Source organism: Puma concolor, chromosome D1 (assembly GCF_028749965.1).
Source record: "Puma concolor isolate L17-30 chromosome D1, mPumCon1.1.hap2, whole genome shotgun sequence".
Taxonomy (NCBI): Eukaryota; Metazoa; Chordata; class Mammalia; order Carnivora; family Felidae; genus Puma; species Puma concolor.
In genome coordinates this window covers 54,869,644-54,887,047 of record NC_141676.1, presented here as the reverse complement: position 1 = coordinate 54,887,047, position 17,404 = coordinate 54,869,644, and the positions used below count along the sequence as shown (strand labels likewise).

General features: G+C 38.1%; 1 pseudogene; it reads right to left on the bottom strand.

The window, feature by feature from the left end:
* Positions 1–6,281: 6,281 nt before the first annotated feature.
* Positions 6,282–7,286, bottom strand: LOC112865708 (olfactory receptor 51G2-like; annotated as a pseudogene).
* Positions 7,287–17,404: the final 10,118 nt, after the last annotated feature.

Here is a 17,404-nt window from a genome sequence, read left to right as displayed (position 1 = left end):
AGGCTGTAACAAGAGATGAAGAAGGACATTATATAATAGTGACAGGGTCTATCCATCAGGAAGAGCTAACAATTATAAATGTCTATGCGCCGAATACTGGAGCGCCCAAATATATAAAACAATTACTCATAAACATAAGCAACCTTATTGATAAGAATGTGGTAATTGCAGGGGACTTTAACACCCCACTTACAGAAATGGATAGATCATCTAGACACACGGTCAATAAAGAAACAAGGGCCCTGAATGACACATTGGATCAGATGGACTTGACAGATATATTTAGAACTCTGCATCCCAAAGCAACAGAATATACTTTCTTCTTGAGTGCACATGGAACATTCTCCAAGATAGATCATATACTGGGTCACAAAACAGCCCTTCATAAGTTTACAAGAATTGAAATCATACCATGCATCCTTTCAGACCACAATGCTATGAAGCTTGAAATCAACCACAGAAAAAAGTCTGGAAAACCTCCAAAAGCATGGAGGTTAAAGAACACCCTACTAACGAATGAGTGGGTCAACCAGGCAATTAGAGAAGAAATTAAAAAATATATGGAAACAAACGAAAATGAAAATACAACAATCCAAACGCTTTGGGACGCAGCGAAGGCAGTCCTGAGAGGAAAATACATTGCAATCCAGACCTATCTCAAGAAACAAGAAAAATCCCAAATACAAAATCTAACAGCACACCTAAAGGAAGTAGAAGCAGAACAGCAAAGGCAGCCTAAACCCAGCAGAAGAAGAGAAATAATAAAGATCAGAGCAGAAATAAACAATGTAGAATCTAAAAAAACTGTAGAGCAGATCAACGAAACCGAGAGTTGGTTTTTTGAAAAAATAAACAAAATTGACAAACCTCTAGCCAGGCTTCTCAAAAAGAAAAGGGAGATGACCCAAATAGATAAAATCATGAATGAAAATGGAATTATTACAACCAATCCCTCAGAGATACAAACAATCATCAGGGAATACTATGAAAAATTATATGCCAACAAATTGGACAACCTGGAAGAAATGGACAAATTCCTGAACACCCACACGCTTCCAAAACTCAATCAGGAGGAAATAGAAAGCTTGAACAGACCCATAACCAGCGAAGAAATTGAATCAGTTATCAAAAATCTCCCAACAAATAAGAGTCCAGGACCACATGGCTTCCCAGGGGAGTTCTACCAGACGTTTAAAGCAGAGATAATACCTATCCTTCTCAAGCTATTCCAAGAAATAGAAAGGGAAGGAAAACTTCCAGACTCATTCTATGAAGCCAGTATTACTTTGATTCCTAAACCAGACAGAGACCCAGTAAAAAAAGAGACCAACAGGCCAATATCCCTGATGAATATGGATGCAAAAATTCTCAATAAGATACTAGCAAATCGAATTCAACGGCATATAAAAAGAATTCTTCACCATGATCAAGTGGGATTCATTCCTGGGATACAGGGATGGTTCAACATTCGCAAATCAATCAACGTGATACATCACATTAACAAAAAAAAGGAGAAGAACCATATGATCCTGTCAATCGATGCAGAAAAGGCCTTTGACAAAATCCAGCACCCTTTCTTAATAAAAACCCTTGAGAAAGTTGGGATAGAAGGAACATACTTAAAGATCATAAAAGCCATTTATGAAAAGCCCACAGCTAACATCATCCTCAACGGGGAAAAACTGAGAGCTTTTTCCCTGAGATCAGGAACACGACAGGGATGCCCACTCTCACCGCTGTTGTTTAACATAGTGCTGGAAGTTCTAGCATCAGCAATCAGACAGCAAAAGGAAATCAAAGGCATCAAAATTGGCAAAGATGAAGTCAAGCTTTCGCTTTTTGCACATGACATGATATTATACGTGGAAAATCCGATAGACTCCACCAAAAGTCTGCTAGAACTGATACATGAATTCAGCAAAGTTGCAGGATACAAAATCAATGTACAGAAATCAGTTGCATTCTTATACACTAACAATGAAGCAACAGAAAGACAAATAAAGAAACTGATCCCATTCACAATTGCACCAAGAAGCATAAAATACCTAGGAATCAATCTAACCAAAGATGTAAAGGATCTGTATGCTGAAAACTATAGAAAGCTTATGAAGGTAATTGAAGAAGATTTAAAGAAATGGAAAGACATTCCCTGCTCATGGATTGGAAGAATAAATATTGTCAAAATGTCAATACTACCCAAAGCTATCTACACATTCAATGCAATCCCAATCAAAATTGCACCAGCATTCTTCTCGAAACTAGAACAAGCAATCCTAAAATTCATATGGAACCACAAAAGGCCCCGAATAGCCAAAGTAATTTTGAAGAAGAAGACCAAAGCAGGAGGCATCACAATCCCAGACTTTAGCCTCTACTACAAAGCTGTCATCATCAAGACAGCATGGTATTGGCAGAAAAACAGACACATAGACCAATGGAATAGAATAGAAACCCCAGAACTAGACCCACAAACGTATGGCCAACTCATCTTTGACAAAGCAGGAAAGAACATCCAATGGAAAAAAGACAGTCTCTTTAACAAATGGTGCTGGGAGAACTGGACAGCAACATGCAGAAGGTTGAAACTAGACCACTTTCTCACACCATTCACAAAAATAAACTCAAAATGGATAAAGGACCTGAATGTGAGACAGGAAACCATCAAAACCTTAGAGGAGAAAGCAGGAAAAGACCTCTCTGACCTCAGCCGTAGCAATCTCTTACTCGACACATCCCCAAAGACAAGGGAATTAAAAGCAAAAGTGAATTACTGGGACCTTATGAAGATAAAAAGCTTCTGCACAGCAAAGGAAACAACCAACAAAACTAAAAGGCAACCAACGGAATGGGAAAAGATATTTGCCAATGACATATCGGACAAAGGGCTAGTATCCAAAATCTATAAAGAGCTCACCAAACTCCACACCCGAAAAGCAAATAACCCAGTGAAGAAATGGGCAGAAAACATGAATAGACACTTCTCTAAAGAAGACATCCGGATGGCCAACAGGCATATGAAAAGATGCTCAACGTCGCTCCTTATCAGGGAAATACAAATCAAAACCACACTCAGGTATCACCTCACGCCAGTCAGAGTGGCCAAAATGAACAAATCAGGAGACTATAGATGCTGGAGAGAATGTGGAGAAACGGGAACCCTCTTGCACTGTTGGTGGGAATGCAAATTGGTGCAGCCGCTCTGGAAAACAGTGTGGAGGTTCCTCAGAAAATTAAAAATAGACCTACCCTATGACCCAGCAATAGCACTGCTAGGAATTTATCCAAGGGACACAGGAGTACTGATGCATAGGGGCACTTGTACCCCAATGTTCATAGCAGCACTCTCAACAATAGCCAAATTATGGAAAGAGCCTAAATGTCCATCAACTGATGAATGGATAAAGAAATTGTGGTTTATATACACAATGGAATACTACGTGGCAATGAGAAAAAATGAAATATGGCCTTTTGTAGCAACGTGGATGGAACTGGAGAGTGTGATGCTAAGTGAAATAAGCCATACAGAGAAAGACAGATACCATATGGTTTCACTCTTATGTGGATCCTGAGAAACTTAACAGGAACCCATGGGGGAGGGGAAGGAAAAAAAAAAAAGAGGTTAGAGTGGGAGAGAGCCAAAGCATAAGAGACTGTTGAGAACTGAGAACAAACTAAGGGTTGATGGGGGGTGGGAGGGAGGAGAGGGTGGGTGATGGGTATTGAGGAGGGCACCTTTTGGGATGAGCACTGGGTGTTGTATGGAAACCAATTTGACAATAAATTTCATATATAAATAAAAAAAAAATAAAGTCATATAGGGAAAAAAATCCTTGAAATTTATAATTCTAATCTAGTAAAATTTTAGAGTAAATATTAAACATTTTCAGGCTGAAAGGAAATGATGACAGGTATAAATTTGCACATATGCTAAGGGATACAGAGTATTACATGTGGCAAATGCGAAGGGAAGTATATGCAAATTGTGGTATATCCACAGTGAAATATTATTCAGCAATAAAATGGAATAATATAAAATCAACTCAAATGGAACTCAATATACTTATGCGGAGAGAAAAAAGCCAGACTGCTAGCAAAAACCATATACTTTATGAATACATTGATGTAAAATTTTATAAAGATGTACGCTAATCTGTAATAACAAAATCATCTCAGCCATTGATGGGTTGAGTGGAAAAATGTACTGGGGAAGAACAACAGGAAACTTGGGGGTAGTGTGTATGTTCATTATCTTGAGTTTGGTGATGATTTCATGGGTGTGTATGTATATTAAATTTATCAAATTGTATACTGTAAATATGTGCAATTTCTTATATGTCAATTATTCCTCAATAAAGACATGCATGTGATATTAATAGATTTTGAGGAGGGTTACCCAACATAACAGAAAATGTGGTGGTATGCTAACAAAAGGTATCTTCAGGGGCGCCTGGGTGGGTCAGTTGGTTGAGCATTAGACTCTTGATTTCTGCTCAAGTCATGATCTCAGGGTCATGGGATTGAGCCCTGAGTTGGGCTCGCTGCTGTGCATGGGACCTACTTAATATTCTCTCTCTCTCTCTCTCTCTCTCTCTCTCTCTCTCTCTCTCTCTCTCCCCCCCTGCCTCCGCCACCCCTCTCTACCATTCACTCTCTCTTCAGTACCTTGACAATTAAAAAAAAAAGTGTCTTCAGTACCTTGACAATAGAGCTACATGTGTGGGGTGGGAGCAGTAGAGTGGTAGCAGAAGAGGAAGAGCATTGGATGTTGCGATCAGAGTTACAAAATGAAGTAACAGTCAGATGACAGAACCTGCCAAGTGTTCATTAGGCACTTCAACTTTTATTGTGTTTCTGGAATGCAGGATCTGTTGAGAGATGAAGTCAAACCACAAGGGCTTTGTATGTTGTGCTTATATATTTCATCTTTCCAGTCCCCACTTAAAATTCGTAAGTTCAAAGAGGTATCCTGAAATTTCCATCATTCGAATGGACCCATCCTTCTTGTGTCCTCACCGGAAGCTGTGCTGTCTGTTTTCAGAGCACCTGTGACTCACTGGGGAATTATATGCTTACAATTCAATTTTCCCTGATGATTTAAACTTTTCACACTGAGCTAGAAATATTCTATTTTGTTTTCTTTATATTTTGAATAGGAAGTGGCCTAGTATAGATGAATAAATAATATTGAAATGAATGACTCTGTAGGAGAGAAATAAAATACTGGTAGTATGTTTCTTTTCTTTTCATCTCAACATTATAAATAACTTTATAATGTGTTCTGATCCGAAATACTAGCACTTAGGTAAAAGTCTTAGTTGACTTAGTACTGGTTATGTTTTTAACAGGGCAGTTCTATCAGAGAGGTTAGCTGAAGATTTAATCCAGAAAGAAAAAGACCATGATAAAGCGAACAAATCATTTTCTTTAGCTTTGACTTGTTTATGAAAGCCTAGTCAGTTCTTTTAAGAATCATCTTCCAGGAGGTCTACTTTGCTTATTTTTTCTAATATTCCCTGAAAGATTGAGAAAAAAATTAAGTTCTACATGATACCTATCATTCAAAAATTATAGCATGCCATGGTAAGTTTATGAAAGCACAGAATATCTCTTGTATTTATTAGGAAGTGAGGAACAGCTTTCACTTCATTCAGAGAGCTGAAGAATATTGGAAGCTGTGTCCACCTTTCATGTATCATGGAGCTTAAAAAAAACCTGAACTGCTAAATAGTCACATTGTAATACATTTTATTATGGTAATTCAGGTATTTGTTTCTTTAAATGTATTTAAAAGTTCTGTAGCTCATTTGGTGTGTATTTTCCAGTGTAACACACATCTAAAGTTATTACGTAATTCATAAAAAACATATTTTGATTTTAATATTTGCCAAATTTTCAGAAAATATACAAAGTAAAGCCCTCTTGAGCTAAAGTTTATAAACCTCTAGATTTTTGGTTGGAGGATATTTTAGATGTCTTTGAATTCCACTCTTCTAATCTTCTTGCTTTTTCATGTAAATGATACTCTTTCAAGTGGCTGACAGTTTCTTCTGTAATAATCTGAGTCTTTCACAGGCTGATATTGATATTTGCAGAATGAGCAACATGTTTTTCTCATTAAATAGGTACTGTTTTAAATGGTATATATTTAAATACATAATATATTTCAGTCAGTTTTTTTAATAATTAATCAACATCAGATGGAAGCTGTATACTCTGTTTCCTCTCAGAGATGTGTTCAGTCAGCAGGCTGATTATCAAAACCAGTATTTTATCTCTGTGATTCAGAGTTTTTTTAGGTGGAGCATCTTCAGAATGCATGCCCGAATCTCTTTGGTTTTAACACTGTAGACAATTGGGTTGAGCATTAGAGGAACAAGAAAGTGTAGATAGGAGAGAAACATGTATATACCTGAGCTGGTAGCTTCTTTTTCCCAAAGTGATGGATCATAGACAGGCTGACCAGTGGGGTATAAAATAGTAATACAGCACAGCTGTGGGAAATGCAGGTGTTAAAGGCTTTGAGCCCCTCAGTGTTAGAAGAAATGCTCAATACTGTCCTCAAGATTAGCATGTAGGAGAGGAGAATGAGTACAGCATCCAAAGCCAGTGTGGAGAGCATGACAGAGCCCAAAGCCACTGTTCACAAGAGTGCTAGAACTGGCTAGCCTTAAAACATCAGGATGGACACAATATGAATGAGACAGAGCATTCATAGGCTTAAATTGCCGTCTTCCAAGGATCAAGAACAGGGGCAGATGGAGAGCAGCACTACGTATCACAATGGCCAGCCCAATGGCCCCAATGCGCTTGGTTGTGAGAATGGTGGCATAGCATAAAAGCTCTCGAATAGCCACATGGTGGTCAAAAGCCATGGCCAAGAGCACAGATGATTCAATAACTGAGAAAGTATGGATGAAGAAGAGTTGTGTAAAGCAGGTTGCATCTCCCACCTCTCTCTGGCCCAGGAGAAAGACAGCTGTCATTGAAGGCAGTGTAGAAGCTGAGAGGCCCAGGTCTGCCATTGAAAGCATGGACAGGAAGAGGTACCTAGGTGTGTGGAGGCTAGGGACAGGCTTGACAATGTACATTATGGTGATGTTGCCCAGCAAAGACACAACATAGATAGAGCAGATAGGAATAGCTGTCCAGCAATGAGAGGTCTCCAGTCCTGGGAGTTCCATCACTATGAAGATGAAGCTGCTGGCATTATTGTTGTTAAGAACTGCCATAACTTTGGGAAGAGCTTGCCCTGGAAAAATTATGGAGAAGGCAAAAAGTTATTCTTTCACAGCATTTTCCTAGCATCTCATCCCACAACGCCCATGACCCATGCTTGCAGAGTAATATCACTCTCCTCCTCTTTTTACAAGTCTAAATCCCATTGCTTTAGAAGTTCCTCTAGAGTACAATGGTGGCTCTTTTCTTGACTGCCACGAAGCCTAGTTTTCAGAGGCTTTTTGTGCCTTTCATTGACAGAAAATTCCTTCCTCATTTGAAGATATGTCAAGTTTTGAAAAATGGAAAGGGAAACTCTGTGGTGAGAGTGCGCGGTACCGATGCATAAACTAGATTAGTTTTAATACCAGAAAATCGGGCTCTAAAGAAACCTAGGTAAGGATAATTGTATTTAATGGCTGCCTGGGAGTTAGAAAGTAAAGTGTAAGAATGTTAATACTGACTCTGAACTCCTGATGTCACCAGAAATATCTTTTTGTCTGAAAGGGATTCAAAAGTAATATATGTGACCAGAAGACAAGCCCAAGGGTTTGGGCTTAATGTGTATGTCTACTGGGTTAAATCCCTTCTCAATCTTTGTTATCACTCTCTGAAAAAGTGTTTGGATAGCTGGTTCAGATGTATGAGACGAAGAAGATGAAGACTAGATAATATTTGCAGCTAGAAATACATGTATTCTCAATGGCATCACACATTTACTGAGCTCCTACTACTTCATTTAAATAATATAATGACAGGCAATCTATAACTTATGCCTTTGAAGGTCTAGTAATCCACTGGCCAACACAGAACATATCCATGAGGGCAATGACCATGGGACAGCTAAACATCCCCTCTGGGAATCTACACTCTCCACAACTCACCTTTTTCATTTTTTTTTTTTTTTAACTTTATTCAGTTTTGAGAGACAGAGAGAGACAGAGCATGAGCGGGAAAGGGGCAGAGAGAGGGAGATGCAGAATCCGAAGCAGGCTCCAGGCTCCGAGCTGTCAGCACAGAGCCGGACGTGGGGCTGGAACTCACGAACTGTGAGATCATGACCAGAGTCAAAGTTGGATGCTCAACTGACTGAGCCATGCAGGCGCCCCAACCACAACTCACCTTTTTAAAGAATGATCCTGGTACCTTCAAAGACAATTATTAAAGAAAGGAATACAGTGTGAAAACTGAGTACATAGAGTTCAAAAGAAACCTTGGTCACATATATGAAGTTCACACTGAATGATGATTTTCTTTGCTAATACCTTATGAAAATTCTCTTAACAAGGGAATTATCAACATGCTCTGGGCAGTCATGACCAGTAGGGGGCAGCCGTGACCAGTAGAACAATCTTCATTGTATTCCACGTTTTCAGACGCTAATTATAATGTTGCCCATAAAGTCATGAAGAATACTTTCAACATGCTAACCATTAGTCTAAGGAAAACCTAGAGAAAAAATTCTGTGAAGAGTGAACAACGTGTCAGAATCAAAACAACATGGCATTTGAACAGTAAACAAATATTGGCAATTATTATAGGGCAAGTTGTGGAGGAGGAAGTGTATAACCACGCATAAGAAAGGCAAAAAGCAGAGGCAGGCCTATCAGATTTGAGAAAGGATCTGCAATGAAAAGAGGAGGACTGAGTTTCTGTGTGTTTATACCCATGGAGAAGTAAAGGTAGCTGAGTACTAGTAGTCATCTTTGTTCTAATAAAAACTCCCTCTGGTTCCAGAGGGCAAGGTGTGCAATGCATGCACTTGGTATTCATTAACTTGCCTCAACAGTTTTTCTTATAAGCTGTTAATCGCAGTGTATTTTCAAAAGAAAAGAAAAGCATCCCTCTCCCAAAGTCATATACTAAAATTCTCATGAATGCAGAGAAGTTATAATTATTAATCAAAATAAAACATCTGGGATTCAGCATTAATATTCCTGGGAGAATATTTAACAAGCTGCTATAAATAAAACAGCAAATCCATTACTGAACCATGACGAGTAGGAAAGAGGACAATTTTATATCCAGAAGACTAGATAGTATGTGACTAACCAGTGATCAATTCACAAGTAGGAAAAGTCTCAGGGGCTACTTGGAAGTCTTTGCCTTGACTCTACCTTCTAAGAATGTCGGGAAAGAAAGGTTGCTACTATCAGGCTCTAAAGCATGGTGTATGGATTCTATTTATGTGTCTCATTCTGTCCAGAATAGGTATTGAGCTGTGTAGGAACCAGTCATGTCAGGAATACAAGCTTCCACCCTCCAAGGATTGTGGATCCTCGCTAAATATAAAGCTGAATGGGAAGAATCAAGGACAGTAGGGATTTGGGGAATTGCCTGAGACAGGAAAGCAGAGAAAGAAAATAGTACCAGACACTCTATTCTGTGAATAGTATGAAGTAATTGTTTTCAGTATATTTCGATGTGTATTATGTGTCAGGCACATTACTGGACTTTGCAGAGAGGTAATGGTGTATACAAAACCTAATTCTGATAGAGAATAATTATCCAAAGAGCATCATTTCATCTGAAATAGTTGTGGCAATCAGTGAGGAGAAGAGGGAGAGGTGTTTCTGACAGGCCCAGTCATGATGCCAAATGTTTAAGGACCAAGGAGATATAATCAAGCAGAAGTTCGAAGCATGTATCTCTCTGCTTATTTCTCCTCGCTGTCCACTTCTGAGTATGAGCATATGGGAGAATTAACCCTCCCACATGAACATTTGGCAGGATGTTTATGGTCACAAAGTGAGCAGCAAAAATGCTATCTTCTTTATTTGAGCTTTACCAGGAAAAAAAAAAAAAGAGAGAGAGAGAGAGAGAAACTTTGAAGATTTTTCAAAGTCATCTTGTCCAATTCCTGCGAAATTGTTACTGCAATATCCATAAAATAAATGTGAAACTCTGTCTCAGAAAGTAATCCATTCTATAGTGATATTTAAGTAACCCACGAAAGACATCTTTCTGTGCTGCCTTTTGTGCAAATTGGAGAAGTGTTCTAAGCCCTTACTTAGTAATTGACAGTCTAGATTGTATCCGATGAAATGAGCCACCTGGATTTCCTTTACTCCCATAGTCTGAAAGGATTTCTGTATTTAATATTTAGTAAGGAGTAACTATACAATGTTGTTATTCTTTTACTCATAGAGAACGGGTGCATATACAACTCCCTGGATTTGGACTCACAAAGAAATGCTAAAATGACAGGAATTAACAAGGACTGTTAATTTTTTACCTCTGAATAAAGGCTATGACTTGCAGTGCAAGCCAATGTTATGCTTGTCTCTTTTTTTTATTTTGTTTGTTTAATTTTTTACAGTTTATTTATTTATTTTGAAAGGGAGGAGGGGCAGAGAGAGAGAGAGAGAGAGAGAGAGAGAATCCCAAGCAGGCTGCACACTGTCAACATGGAGCCTGACTTGGACTTGAACCCACAAACCATGAGATCGTGCTTTGAGCCAAACTTGGACACTTAACTGACTGAGCCACCCAGACTCCCCGGTTATGCGTCTCTCTGGACACAATTCACTCCTCAGTTTCTTCCCGAAGCGTCTCATCATTATAAACTAAGGGGCGTTGACATTTTGTTGAATAGTGCCTAATATTCGTAGAAGATAGTGGAAATTTGAATTCCAAAAATCTTGTCTCAAAAATATACAACTTTCTGAGAAACACTGCTGTATTGCCCATACCCTATGGGGCTCTTCGGCTTTACAGACTTTCAAGTTGTTAATGCTGCTTCAAAGCACTAGATGGACAAAGATGGAGTCCTGGAACTGTTTGCACCTGCCCTGAGAAACACTACGTGAACGAAGTCACATCAGTTCTTCAGGGAGGAAAACCAAGAAACAGACTCTTAACCACAGAGAACAAACTGATAGTTACCAGAGGGGAGGTGGGGCGGGGGGGGGAATGGGTGAAACTGGTGTTAGGGATTAAGGAGGGCACTTGCGATGAGGACCTGGTGATGTATGGAAAGGTTGAAACTATATATATTGTACCCATGAAACTAATATTACACTGTGTGTTAACTAAGTGGAATTCCAATAAAAACTTAAAACACCCCAGCATGAATGCAGAGTTATTATCCTTTTTAAAAAAATCTCAGGGGCGCCTGGGTGGCGCAGTCGGTTAAGCGTCCGACTTCAGCCAGGTCACGATCTCGCGGTCCGGGAGTTCCAGCCCCCCGTCGGGCTCTGGGCTGATGGCTCAGAGCCTGGAGCCTGTTTCCGATTCTGTGTCCCCCTCTCTCTCTGCCCCTCCCCCGTTCATGCTCTGTCTCTCTCTGTCCCAAAAATAAATAAACGTTGAAAAAAAAAATTTTAAAAAATCTCATAGCCTAGGTTCCATTTTATCAATCCTTTAAATCATTTCTTTTAAGACAAGAACTCTACATAGCTTTTCATCCTGGGAGATTTATTAGTAAATATTTGGTGTTGCCTCTGTTATAATATTGTGTGAGAATTATGAATCATATTTTCAGATTTCCAGTTTCCCTCCTTCCCTCCTTTGCTTACCTCTTCCCTCTTGTCTTTCTTAATCTCAATTATCAATTGTCTAATTATCTAATTATCTAATACGTGTCTTACATAAATGATGTTTGGGTTGGTAGTTGATCTTAAACTTATCTATTATCTAATACATGTCTTACAATTATCTAATCAATTATCTAATTATCTAATACGTGTCTTACATAAATGATGTTTGGGTTGGTAGTTGATCTTAAACTTTACGGGAAATAATTGAGTGATTGTTGGGTAAGGAAAGGGGGCCAGGGATTATTCCCCAAAACTATAGAATATATCATATAAGAGGATTAGAGGCACTGTATACCTCCAGCAAATGTTTTTCTTGTCTCAGAGATCCTCACACGGAGTTTACAACCATATCTAGGATAGCCCATGACTTTTCTTGATTTCCATCCCAAGTATGCATACAACATGATTTAAGGTAAGCTAATGTCGTTTGAGGAGTTTCTATCACTCACCAGACACCAGGGCAGGGACACAAGCTTTGTGGATTGTCATGCAGCTGGGGGCTCATGAGGCCCCCTGCCTTGAGCATAGTGCCAAGTAAGCAAGTTTATAAAGCATTGGTTCTGGAGGCTCACAACCAATCCCAGTGAGACTCACACCCAATCCTTGTGGTATAGGATCTCAACAAGCATCAGATGTTCATGTGCTAATCTTAGTGTGTCTTTGCCAGGCCTCTAGGTGAGGTATGATTACACGCTAGAACATGGAGCCAGTCCTTCTTTGAACTTCCTTTCTTCTTTTCCCACTCTAAGACATCCTTAGCCCCTTATGAGATATTTTTTTAATGTTTATTTTTGAGAGAGACAGAGAGAGACAGAGCATGAGATGGGGAGGAGCACAGAGAGAGAGAGAGAGAGAGAGGAAGACACAGAATCAAAACAGGGTCCAAGCTCTGTGTTGTCAGAACAGAGCCTGATGTGGGGCTCAAACTCCCCAACTGAACCGTGAGATCATGACCTGAGCCAAAGTTGATCACTCAACTGACTGAGCCACCCATGTGTCTTAGCCCCTTAGAAGTAGAAGTTATCACATTGATCCTAGCTTTTTTTGGTCATGGAAACATCTTGTGTCATATTCTGATCTCCAGGACATACAATCTTTATATCCTCCCTGATCCCCCAATTCAGCAGGTTTTTTTCCCTTCAATTGTATATATCTTGGGTGGTGAGAGTTGAATATCTGCAGCACTATTTTCATGAATGATAACATGACCAAGATTATTTTGCACTGATCGGTCTTTGTTACAATAACATACAGCTAACTTTTCCCTAGTGCTGCCCCTTTTCCTCCTCCCTACTTCCTCAAAGTGAGTTTTCAAACTTACTGAGGAATGGGTGAAGGAGATTAAAAAGGATTCACCAGGAACATACGAAAGGGTCCTGGATTTTGTTTTGAAGGTAAAAAGAAGAGTGATATAAGATGCAAAGTTTGGTCATAGTAGGCATGGAGCTGGGCAGGAGTGGCCTGGGAAATTGAAGTAGGGACCAAACTGGGCATGAGGCAGAGGAAACATCCAGGGGTACCACAACCACTTGCTAGTTCAGTGGTTCACCAAAGCACTCATACAATTCAACAGAAAGTTATACTCACGGCTAAGATTTGACATAGCAAAGGACACTGTGCAGGAAGAGCAGGAAAAAGGTGTCCATTGTGACGTCAAGAGAGGCCACATACAGGCTTCCAACTGTTTCTTCTCTTTCTGCAAGGGTCACTGTAGCCACAAACCTCAGGGACACATGAGAGATGCCTCTGTCCAGAGAAGCCTGCTTGAGTTATGGAGTCCAGTGTTATTAAAGCAAGCCAGTTACATAGGTACATATCTGTTGCATGACCAGTGTGTGTAGACCCCAAACCAGGCAACAGGACACATAATAAATTCTATATTTGTCTAACATATGCTACCAACCTGGTTCATATTGAACTACTGCTTTGGCATACATAATAACACTACTACTCAGTAACTATGTGAACATTCCAGAGAATTATTTTTAGAGTTTGGTCAAGGACCACTCATCAACATGTCTACAGAGATATGCAAGAACTGAGTAAAATGGATCTGTTGCATTAACTCTTTTCTTGCAGGGATCTTCTGTGCATTTGCAGGAGTATGTCGTGACCATGACCACACTGAACATGGGTCGGAAATGTTTTCATTCAGCATGTGTGAAATATGAATAACTTTTAATGTGACCTAAACATAATTCTAATCCTAGATGACAAAATACAAAAAAGACTAGAAATATTAAATCAAAACTAGGTGGATTCCCATTGTGGATCCTTAAGTGACAAGGAGGATATTTAAGGAAGAGAATGTAGCTGGAACAATTGTAATAATTTGCTAGAGAGACAGCAGGTGGTTAAGTAAGAAGGTCATTTATTTTAGGGCATGGAGCATATAATCAGTGACAAAAATTTTGAGCTAGAAAATTATCAAAAAATAATAGTGGTAGCTGTGAGTAAAGACTAACCTGCAAGTGAAGAGGAGCAATGGAAAAGTTTAAATGAGTGCGCAACATAATCTTTAGATTTTGAGAGCTATTTTCAGTTCTGCTTGGAGTTGTTTGAGAATGAAGACAGGGAAGCCAACTAGCAGGATGGCTAAATGATCTACTTAATCATTAAGGTCTAAACTGAGGCAGGAGGAGTGGAAATGTAAAAGTGGTGAAAAATATTAAGAGAGTGAAATCTACAATATTGATAAGGGATTGGAAATTACAAGTGAGGGAAAGTGAGAACCATGTGTGGCACTTGGTCTGCATTTTTGGCTAGAGTGAGGGAGTAAAGGGAAATGCCACCCACATACATGGAGAACACAAAAGTGGAAGCAGGAAGAAGTAGCAATCAAGGTTGGAGCAGAATGAGTAAGTTCTTCTTTGGCCTTGTTGAGTTTAAGATTTCCATGTAGCATACAAAGGGAATTATCCCAGAGTGACATGTGAACATATCTGAAATTCAGGAGGGACGCTGAGTTTGAGATTGATATGGCAACATTCATATTCAGGGGGTTAGCAAAAGAAGTGAAAACAGAAAATGCAAGGAGTCAAATTATTCAGAGAGATCAGAGAATAAGCAGAAATGAGGGGTGTTAGAGAAGCCAAAAAGTACAGATATTGAATAACAAGTGAGTGGTCAACAGTGTCAATAATTGATGAGAGGTCCAGGGCTGAAAAGACAGATTTGAAATACGTTATTTGATTTGTTATTTAGATTTCTTGATGACTTTTGCCCAAGCAATTTCAATAGAATTGTAGAGGCAAAATTTTGTTATAATGGCGTTGAAGAGGAAATGATTTCTATTTCAGTTAAATTGTTGGCAACTATGTTGTTTGAGGATGCATACTTAAATAGCCCCACTATAAAGAAAAACAATGAAATGAACAGTACAAAAGTCAGCATACTGGTTTAATGCGCTGACAGTGGTGAGGTTATGTTCAGGAAAGGCTGCAGAGAAAATTTAGGTGTTGATAATTTATTATTTCATTCCTTAGGTGATATTTATACAGATGCTCATTTAATAAAAATTTATTGAATTGCACATTTATTTCAATGCAACTTTCTATATGTACTTTATATTCCACCATAAAATATATTTAAATTTGACAAGGGGGAGAAAATTAAGACAATTAATGAATATTTTTCAAGTAGCTTATTTATGCCAAAAAATTTTATTGAAGTGAATTTTATTGAAGTGAATATTATTGAATGGAAGTCAAGGGATGAGATAAGAGTCTTATATGAATAAGGATAGCATGTATAATGAAATTACCCCAGAAGGTTTCTTACAGAGATTGGGGTTGAGTCTGACAATGTTATGGAGATGGGAAGTATTTGCAGAATTCTAGAACCCCCTGCAATACTATTAATGATATTATGTAGGTAAAGCAAGAGGCAGAATTACCTGGAGGAACTGAATCTCTGGAGCTCCCTTTTATCTCCTAAACAACACAGGAATCTTTACATCAGTGAAAATAAATATATCCAAATAACATGTAACTATATGGGCAAATCTCAAAAGCATACATTTGTGACAAAGAATAGTGATTTTTTTTTTTTTGGAGAAGATTTAAAACAGTGCTATAAAGCACATACATGCATATCACATACACTTTTGTGTATGCTTGCTATATACACACACATCCATTTAACATAATAAAACATGGAAAAGAAAGATAAGGAACAGAGTAAAATTGTATGATTACTTTTGGATATTGAGTTTAACATCTATGATTCAGAGAGATGCAAAGAAATTTTGCCTTTATTGTAATTTGTTTTACTTAAAAAATTCTGACTCAATTGAGGCAAAATATTGTAATTCAGTAGAACCATATAGAAATTGTATGACTTCTGTATGTTTTTTGTATTATTGTTTGCATCTTTTCATCCTTGAAGCATTTCATAATAATCATAATAATAATATAAACAAAAGGGGAAAGAGAGTAAGGTGGATGGCAAAATGGAGTGTTTCAGATAATATTAAAAGAAACACATTTAGAGATGGACATGTTCAACCATCTTTGAATAAAAGAGATTACATTCTTTTTCTAATATTGGAAGGAAGAATTTTGATGGCATTTCTAGATATAGATTCTTTTATGTATGTGAAAGTGAAGAAAGGGTCTGGTGTGAAGCATAAGTGACTGGAAGAAAGTTGCAGGTATTTGAAATGGCAAGTGTGGATCATGAAAAATGTCACCGAGGGTTTCAAAAATATGCATCCAGACACTGAAAAACCAAATGAATTGAAGATCATTAATTTGTAGCCATTACAGTATGAAAACTCTAGTGTTATTCTTAGGGAGAACTCAAAAGCACAGATGTAAGACTAGAAAATACAAAATATTTAAATTGATTCCAAAGTTAAGTTTACAGTTGAAAAGTATTAAAAGAAAAAAAATGAGTGCTGATGGAGCTTTTCCTGGAATATGTGTGGTCCATAGTGAATAGGAAAGTCAATGATAAAATGATGGCTGTCCTGGAGTTAGAGAAAGTGAGGGATTTGGGACTAAAGATCTCAAGCCCAAAGTCCAAATGCGGTGAAGTCAAGGAGTGAACATTCTTGAAGGACAGAATATGATACTACAGATTGACATACTGGATTTAAACATTATACTTTTTCCAAATGATGATGATTTTTAGAGTGTGGCAAGAGAAGTTTCGTACGTCCAATATAGGTAGAGATTGTTGGTATTGTAAATTTCATGATTTTATAGTTTTTTTTAAATAGCAATATTAGATATTCACTTGTTTGCTTCTTTCCTTTACTCCCTACTTCAACAACAATATCATCAATAAAACAAAGCACTATGCAAGCAAGAACTTTGCTTAATTCATATTATATCTTCAGCTCCTCAAAAAGTCAAGGATAAAGAGTTAACACCATGTCAAGGTATAGATACAGATGATAAGACCAAGTACTTTGTTCACTCTGTCCAAGATGAACTATAAGACTATAAACTTCTCTGACTAAAATATATGAACCAGTGGACAAAGAAATAATGCAAATAGTTCATTATTTCAGATTTTTATTTCCTGAATAAATTTTATTGTTCAATGTACATTTGTTCAAATCATAGAATAGAAACAGTTTTAAAAGTTACCCAAACCAATATACTGTATAATTCAGAAGAGTCAAACAGAATCTTTGTGGGCTTTTA